General features: G+C 41.1%; 1 long non-coding RNA gene across 2 annotated transcripts in view; it reads right to left on the reverse strand.

Annotated features, from left to right (window-relative positions):
- Positions 1-9,721, reverse strand: part of LOC112155881 — a 98,839-nt gene that overhangs the window by 69,631 nt on the left and 19,487 nt on the right. The gene's annotated exons all lie outside the window — the stretch shown is intronic.

Here is a 9,721-nt window from a genome sequence, read left to right on the forward strand (position 1 = left end):
GGTCGACGGCCGGAGGAGTAGAGCCAGGAGTCGGGCAGCGATCGAAGAGGGGGAAGCAACGCTGGGATTGCAGAGGGGTGTGGTCACGATACACCCCTCTTCGAGCTAAGTACCCCTCGATCAACTGTCTTTTAGCCACCTGAGAGTGTTTTTTTTATTATACCAGAGCGGTTCTTTTTTAATTGCATGATCTTATTTATTCTTTTATTATTGTGTGTTTTCTTGTGATTTTATATACGCCTGGTATGTTATGTTTTAGTGTGCAAACTCTCAGGTGATTTTATTTTTTTGACAGAGACTCCTGGCTCCAACACACTGAGGACGCTCCTGCTGGACAAAAAACAAAAAAATAAACTCTTATCCCCTTTTCTTAAAACTGTTGTCCCGGGTCCTCTGTCTCCACACACCTCCAGATTCAAAGCGAAAGGGAACCTGCTTGCTCGCTCGGACCCTCTTTACATTTATTGACAGCAGAGGACGTTCTCACAGTTTTTTCTTTGTAATGTGGAAAAGTGTTATTCTTTTAAACGCCCTCTTCCCAACCCCCACCTTCAAGATTACCAAAACATTCTCACACCTCCCCCTCCCGACCCAAATGGAGAAGTAAGGTGCAAATATAAAGTTGTGGCTTCATGCTTTGTGTTTGTGACTAATCCACAGATGAGTCTATAGGGAACAGATCATTCAGATTTTCATGCACAGACACTCTATAATGAATCATCGGTTTCTTTTCTTCATGAATTTATAATTACTGAATGAAAAGCCACAGAAGCAAAGAGAAATTAGCCTCTAGCCGTACAGAAAAAAAATGGCATTTTCAGTATAGGTCACTGACCCAGTATGTGAGGAACAAAAAGCCTGTTTCAAGAGGAAAAAAGAATGGAGTGTGTGCCTTTTGTTATTTCAGACTGCAGTCTGTAATTTCATTCTTGAATGAAAATTATGCCGAGTAAGCACATTGCATTGTTTAGAGCGTCTATGGGTCGGCAGCAGAGGCAGCTTTATATTACAAAGTGCCGCGTTTTTACACAAAAGCACTTTGGCAAAAGCTTGGTAGGAAGGAGAGAACGGGAATCCGGGTAGTGGCTACTGCCTTATTGATGGGAAAAAAGAGAGGAGGAAAATAGATGACGAGGAGGAAGATGAAGAAAAATATGAGGAAAAGCAGGAAAAAATAGCCACAAGGACTAAAAAAAAGATTGAACATTTAATAGTTGGATTAATAAGATACTATTTTGTTTAATTCCAGTGAATTCTACTGATTTATGTTAATAATATGTTGCAAATCCAAAGAGACTAAATGGGTTTTGTGTGCTTTAATCTAATTTAATAAAGGAAAAAAAAAAAACATTTTTTGGTATTTTTTAATCTTTGAACTAAAATACAAATTAAAATTTTTGGTATGAGTTAAATTTGAGCAAAAAATGGAAATGTAAAAAGACTGATGGCGATTAAAATTAAAACTTAGGAGCTAAAATTGCCAAAAAAAAAAAACAACCGACATCAATTCTTTATTTATTTGTTTATTTTATTTTCCACAACAACACGACCGTTCTGGGTTCTGCGCTCCAGACAGATATCAAATTTGTTCGCCAAATGGTGAACTGCCTTCATGATCCACTACCTTCCCTCAAATTGAATCTGCCCCGCTCCTTCCTTCCTCTGCTGATAATGATAGGAAATATCTGTGTCAGGTTTGAAATTAGAGATAGAAAACATCCACATGCCGAATGTATACATATATATTCCAGCTTTAAATAGCAAACAAAATGTTTCCAGACTGTCTGCGGAGAATGAGGCGATCAGGCATGATCGGGGTGAACGGAGTTCAGCTTTACGTGTAATTTTAGGATCAACATATATGCTTGTTATAATCAAGCCAAAAAAAACTCTAAATAAAGCTACTTTTAGCTGATGACACAAACAGCTGGTGCTGTAAATGCAATCTGTGAGATGTGTGGGATGATGCAGTCATGAATTAATCTGCTGATACCACTTTACTCATAAAAGAAAATCTCACAACTGTCATTGAAATTCTTCAATATGTATAAAAGCAAACTAGGAGAAAAAAATAAACAGAACAAAAGATCAATTCTGAACTAAAAATGTAGGGTTTTCTTGGGTTGTTTAAGTGGCCTCAACAAGTCCAAGAATTTTTTTTTCTGAAAAGCAACTGAAAAGAAATGCTGTAAGTTCGTACCCAGTTTTCAAGACACACAAAAAGATTCAAGAAGACTCAAGAGTCAAAAACTAAACAAAGTCTTTGCACAGTCAGAATTTGACACTATTGCAGAAGACTTCGTCCGAAGTGCCTGGTGCCTGTGAGATGCTCGGTCACCCGAAGAGAGCTCGGAGTAGAATCGCTTCTCCTCCGCTTTGACAGGAGCCAGTTGAGGTTGTTCGGGGCATTTGGTCCTGATGCCTCCTGGACGCCTCCCTGGAGAGATGTTCCGGGCATGTCCCACTGGGCGGATGCCCCGGGGAAGACCCAGGACACGCTGGAGAGACTATGTCTCTCGGCTGGCGTCGTGGTCCCCCCAGAAGAGCTGGAGGAAGTGGCCGGGGAGAGGGAAGTCTGGACATCTTTGCTTAGACTGCTGCCCCCGTGACCTGGTCCCGGATGAGCGGAAGAAGATGAATAGATGGTACTGGGCTGGAGGGACTGCTACACAACTACTGACCCTGTTGTGTGCACTTCTGTATTTGTCTGTGTGTGACACAAAGACATTGAAAGGCATTCCATGTTTCCCCCATGTAACCTCTCTATTGCATTCCACAACTGTCCTGTCACTAGTTGGCCACACAGAGTCACATGACATCCTAACGGATCCCTACCACCATGAGGCACCTCTCTTCCCCTTAAATCTGGGATGTATTAACACATTCATGGTGTTATGCACATTAGCTTTATTTATTTATCCTAAATGCTTCCATCCTGGAATTACTCAGTTTCTCCAAAACACGTCTTTATTAGTGATGTTGTAGGTAGTCATGGATCATTGGCCTTATCCCTGGATTCCAACCCTAATCCATATCTGGGAACGCCTATTTAACTCCGGAAATAGGCATTATACAATAGGCCTTATACAATGCCTATTTCAAGTGGCTGTTCCTTATTTTGTCCCGTGTGTTGGCGGAACCAGCAACATCATTGCACCACTGACTAACACAGCTTTAATACTTCAGAAAACAGATAGATACTCGCTCCTTTTTTAAAATCAAGTAGCCCAAAACGCAAAGAAAAAACGGAAATAACGCTGAAGGTACATTAAGAGATATTTGATTGAGTTCTAGATTTTTTTTAAATGGGGGGATTCTCTGTGTAGTACTTTGTACTGTCAGTCAGCTCAATCAATATTAGTTTAACTTTTAGGAAACTATCTTAACAAAGTAAAACTGAATTTATTGGAGACCCATTTTAACCATATTTTCATCTATTTTAAAAGTGTTCAAAGTGGTCATAATCTTGATAATGCCATTCATCCATTTTCTAAACCCGTTTTATCCCTTTTGGGGTCACGGGGCTGCTGGAGTCTAACCCGGCTGCTGATGGGCAAAGGCAAGAAATACCCTGGATAGGTCGCCAGTCTGTCTCAAGGCCTCAATCACACACCCATATTTCTAGGTTAGAGTTCTTGGTTACTCTAAAACCAGGGATAGGCAACTCATGGGCTGCTGTTTTTGAACGATTCCCAGATTTCCAAGCCCTCCTCATGACTGATTACCTGGCTCAGGTGTGTCCAGCCAATTAGAACGTATGTTGGAAATGTGGTCCTTGAGTTGCCCATCCCTGCTCTAATTTGTCCCTTATAGGTGTGATTGCATGTCCCTACAACAACCTGGCAACCAGTTCAGGGTGTACACCGCCTTTGCCCAACAGTAGCTGGGATAGGCTCCAGCAACCCTGTGACCTTGAAAGGGATTAACCGGCTTCTGCAGACGGGTGGATGGATGATTATGGAAAAAGCTGACTGTAAGATGGTTACTACAGGCTGGCAGCAACTGTGCCAATAAATATCCAAAATCTGTTTTCATCTGCATACTGCATACATCTAAATATTCTGAGGTGTTGCTGCACCGTACTTTTTCACACAAGGTGGCCTACAGATGCTTAGAGGGCAAGACATGTAGGGAATTTGACCAACAGAAATCTGTAGTTACCAAAGATGGAGTAGCAGTTCTGTGGTAAGAGTGTGTTTTAGCACCACACTGGTAAACCGAAAATTAATAATTGCAAATTTCAACAAGGGATTTCTTCTAAAATGAAGCAAAGTCATTACAAGGTTGCTTAAATCGGATGTTTGATTTCAGTTTTGGGAAAGACGCGATTTGGCTTTTTCTCTATCATTTGTAAACACGCGGCGTACGTACAGCACAGAACATGCTGGGATGAGAAGAATTCTCCATCTGTCTCCAGCTGTCCAGCACAAAAAAAAAACAGAGACTCACACACAAACAGAAAGACACATGTCGGCAGTACAGACAGAGCGGGCAGCGATGCGATTTGACTTTGCTGCAAACACAAGATATGACTAATCACTTTTACGAGCCAGCAGTCTATTCCAGGCCAAGAGAGCCTATCGCTGCATAATCAGTGGAAATGCAGAGAGCAAGGGAAACTCCTGTCACTAGATATTCGGCTGGAACCTAATATTTGCATAACTGCGTGTCAGATAAGGGCCAACCGTTATAGCGCGGCGCAGACATAACCCGCGGGTATGCAGACAGCAAGGCATTATGGGGGCTGATTTGGACATGCGTGTGTGTGTGGAGCGATTGCAATAAAGATGGGGAGCTGATGCGGAGGACTGAAAAGCGACTGTAGGGGAAAAGTGTGACAGACTTTCCATGCACTGAAAGTATTTCTGTACGTGGCTTCACAGTGAATAATGAGCAGTTTATGACATCAGTTCTGCCTGACGTGGAAGAAAAATACCCAGAGAAGGCTCGGCGTACGGTTGATAGTATTGTGCCGAAACCCTTTAGCAAGCCTTATAATCATAATCCCCTTAGCTCGTTAGGTTTGTTTTATGCTGAAAAGCTGATCTTGGCTTTCAATCCCTGAACTGCTTGAATAAAAGGAAAGTTGCAACAAACTTTTTCTCCCTTTTTTTCTTTTTAGTTTCACAGAAAATAAGCGTGGCGGGAAATTATCAGCTTTCAGCATGTCACCTCCTCTCTCAGTATGCAAGTGCATGGTTCCGTCTAGACAATGGCAGACAGGCAGCTGCCTCCACAACGCGCACACGTCTTCGCCACAAACACATTCTGTCGCTTTCTTCTCCAGTCGCTTTGCAGGACCAACATTAATTGATACGATTGTCTGGCTTATCAATCACGTAAGATGAACAGGAAATCGATTTGTGCGCCGACATCTGGAGGAATGTGACACTTACATGTCAGCTGGGCTACGCAAATTCCCCTCCCGAAGGAGGCGGCAATCCGATTGCTCCGTATTTTTTCTGTGATCCACAGCTGCCACCAACATACTGATTTTTTCGTCATCTCTGAGGATTTTGGGTTAAGATGCCAGAGTTGTTGTGTTGTAGTTTGAAGGAAAAATACTTCCTTTGGAAGCCCATGAGACAAAAAAAATGAAAAATCTTGATCTCCTTCAGCGAGCTGTAAAGATTTGCTCCCATCATTTTTTTTTATCTATTTCAAAGCCTTCCTGGTGATCTATTAATAATGATTAAGTCATTTTTAGCCAGAAGATGGCTCATTCTACATATTCAAGATAGTTCATTCCACATATTCTTACTTCCAAAACTAGTCATATATAGACATATGGTTCGGGCCCCCCTGCGACACATATTGATGTTTTAGATGTCCCTAATTATTGTTTTTCGACGGGCTGGCTGTTCCCATTAAATCAAGGGTCCCCAACCCTCGGGACACGGTATCAGAGGTGCTAACAGAGTTGGAACTGGTACTGAGTTAAGGACGCAGACTGGTAACCGATTAGTAACGCGCCCTGGTATCGAGGCTTGGAGGTTGGGGACCTCTGATTTAATGGGAACAGCCAGCCCTTCACATAAACAACAAGTTGGGGACACCCAAAACACCCAAAAAGAGGTGTGGGAGTGACAATCCATTGGTTCATTAGAAAGTCACCTCTGAGTTATAGTTGGAGGTGTTGGCGTGGAGTAAACCCTAACCCTCCATGGGACTTTTTGAAGTTTGGGGTGTCCCCAACTTGTTGGTTTTTGGCATGCTGGCTAATCCCATTAAATCAAGGGTCAACAACCATTGAGATGCAGTGGTGCAGGGGATTACGGTTAACTCTATGCCAACAACTCCATCTACAACTCCGAGGTGAATTTATAATGAACCAGTGCATTCTCACTCGCAACTCGTCATGTATGGACGTGTGGCTCAGGCCTCCTCCGTGCCCCCTTTTGAGGTGTAGGGTGTCCCCGAGTAAGCCCACCCTCATTTCCCATCATTCATGTGTTTACACATATTGTAGCTTTGCAGTCGTACAGTTTTGAGCCAGATGATGGCTTAGATGAGGAAAACAAACACATTAAATGGATCAACTTGTCTGGAAGTGGATGTATCAGAAGCTTGTGTGCCGCCGGTGGTAGCACCTACAGGTTTGTTCCTGATTTATAATAATTTGAATAAAATATACTCAGGAATGCAATTTTATGCTTATATATGTCCTCCATTATTACAAGAACAAGTTAAAAACACAATTGTCATTGCAATGGGTCTTTAACGCTAGCGTTGCTGCCTCCTCCCGTGTTTCCTTTGCTTCCGAGTCTGAGATCCCTTCAGCCGCAGAAGAGCGCGTGGCACATCCTCCGTCACAGGCCCCAAACGTGGCATTTTGAGACTCACAAAGGCGGGGAGCGAACAATAATTAATGAGACAAAACTTCCCTGCTTTGTCGACAACAAAGCGAGCGGATGAAAGGGCAGAGGAAAACATCTGGAAAGTCAGATGAGGGCCTTTCCACTGAGACAGAAGATAAAAACTCCAGGCTAAATTAACAAATGTTTGATAAGATGGAAAAAAAAAAGAAAAAAAAATCCTCAAAGAAACACATTTTTGACTGGGGAGGGGCCTTTTTCAGTGGGACCCCTCCAATGTGCTGAAGGTTTTCATCACCAAACAATCAAAGAGAATTTGCAAGCAGCGCTTTAGAACAATCTGCGTCTATATTTAGAGAAGGAAATGAATCCACAGGCACAGGCAGTAATCAGATAATTAGGAAAGCAAATTAAAAAAGACAGATACACTCTGCTTGCTGGAGGCCATGTTTAAATGCTACTTTTTTCCCCTCCTCTTTCTGCATCTTTTCTTCTTTCTACTCCGTAAAAAGCTCCTGTGTCCCTTTACACCTTAAATTGCATCAGCACAATCAATACCAGGGGGAATTTTCACAGCACTTTACTTCCACAGATTAATGGATTTGTGTCTAGGTGGATTTGCTTTTTTTTCCCTTTAAACTTCTGCACAAGAATTCTACAGTGGTATTCTGATCATGGTGTTTCAGTATGACCATGGCCTGCAGCAATATTTCCTCCATGGTTTGTCGGAGTTGCAGGATCAGAAATCATGGCCTCCAGCCTCTGGCTGAAGGTAAAGATTCTCTATATGTTCTATTTCTCCTTCCACTCCCACAAGCTCAGACATGCAGTGTAAGCTCAACGTGTTCTTGGGTGTTTTCGCTTGTGTCTTCTATGTGCGACTTACTGTAAAACTGTAAAAAAAATTACAGTTGACCTGTTTAATATTTCACATTTAGACGAGGGGTGTCATGGTTTCAAGACCCATGAAAATGGTATTTTTTGTGACATTTCTCTGATGATGGAGGACATATATAGAGAAAGGTTGTGCTTTGAAATGTATTTGTGATATAAAAATATGCTCCACTCCTTTCTTATGCATTCACTTGTAGACAAATAGATCCATGTATGTCTTCATTTTCCTCGTCTGAGCTGTCATCGCGTTCAAAACACAACTAGATGGCATTAATATTGTATTTTTGTTACACTTGTAATGCATTTTCTACATTTTCTAGTCGTTTACTCATCTCCATATAAACATTATCATTCCTCTTTGTTGGCCTTTATGGACAAATGTGAATAAAATGGTAGAATTGTGACTTTTTTTGCACACACATACCAGATATGATACTCGTGATGGTTTTAACAGCATAAACTCTGTTTCCATTGTACTATATGGTCTAAAGTCACTTCATATCAAACACTCTGCAAAGTAACCACAGTTTTCCTTCTTTGCCGGTGTGCATTTGACACTAACGTAGGGTTTGGTTGGTTGTTGTGACTGTGTCTTTCATTCTTGGGCACAGAATGTTTAGCATGTATGTAGACGCCTGTGATAGCATCACTTGAGGTTGTGTTGTGAGGACAAGAAGGGACAATCATGAGGTTGATAGTGTAAGAAAACATCGTGTCCTATAAGTCTGGTGTAAAGATAAAGCTCAGTGATTGAATTGATGACTGGAAGATCCAACCATTCGTCTATTTTCCAAACCAGTTTAATCTCTTTAGGGTCACATGGATGCTGCGGCCATTTTAGCCCTATTCACCAATTTCTATCATATTTAAAACTTGCCTCATTAGCATGATCCAACCCCCCCCCCCAAAAAAAAATTGTATATAACTTGGTCAATGTTTTCTGCCCTGCAGTTCATTGTCATTCCACTAGGGGCAGTAGAAGGTTTTTTTTCTGCTCAATTCAAAATGGCTACCTCCATGATACTTTTGGCGGGAAAATGTTTAGCTAATTTTCTGAACTTTATGGTGAGAATAGCTCATCTATTGCTATTTATATTTGTAAATGACTAATTAAATTGAAAGAATGGTAAATGTGTTGTGACATTGTGAGTAAAAACAAACCCGATGTATCAAAAATGCTACTTTTCGTGGAAAAAAGTAGAGCTAATTTTCTAAGCTTTATGCTAAGAGTAACTCAACTATTGTTATGTTGATTTTTAAATGACTACTTATATTAAGAGATTAAAACATTTGTTGAAAAGGAATTCTTTATAATACAGTTACACCATTAAAAAAATATATGGATCAAATTTGAGACAGTGGGTGAATAAGGAGCTTTTTCCTGAAAACTCGTGTCAATATTTTTGGATCTTAAACCAATATTATTGTGAGCAAAAAAGTTACCTTGCTATTATATGCCGTAATCTTGATAAACTGTAACCCTATCTGCAAATAGAATTGATAAAGCACTTTTACTACATGATCGTTCAGTCTACAAATGTTCACAAACACCAACGTCCGTTTTAGGTTACAGCTAAAGAGTGGTAAAACTGAAAGGGGCTCAGCTGTACTTGCGCCTCCACCTGTGTGCGCCGTGACCTTCTTGGTCCAACATTCACAAACCTCCATCTGCTTGGCCACCTGTGCCTGATAAATCCCAACCTTCAGCTGATTATCCTTAAACCACATTGTTTGGATTTTCTAATTGCAACCAAGGTTGAATAGGATTCTCCAAATATTTTGTGAGGTACCCAACCATCAAAATACTTTGAAACAGCCGCAAATCCTTCACCATCAAAATAATTCAATTTTACATGATTTTTGTGGACTAAAAACAAACTAAAAGAGTGACCAACTATGGTTATTTAGCTTCAAAACTGCCTTTTTTTCCCAAATATACCTGCCTCTTCAAGTGTTGTGTCCAAACCTGGAATCACCTCATTCGATTCATCAAGCAGGTGAAGAGCCCCGTC

This window comes from Oryzias melastigma, linkage group LG18, assembly GCF_002922805.2.
Source record: "Oryzias melastigma strain HK-1 linkage group LG18, ASM292280v2, whole genome shotgun sequence".
NCBI classification, from domain to species: Eukaryota; Metazoa; Chordata; class Actinopteri; order Beloniformes; family Adrianichthyidae; genus Oryzias; species Oryzias melastigma.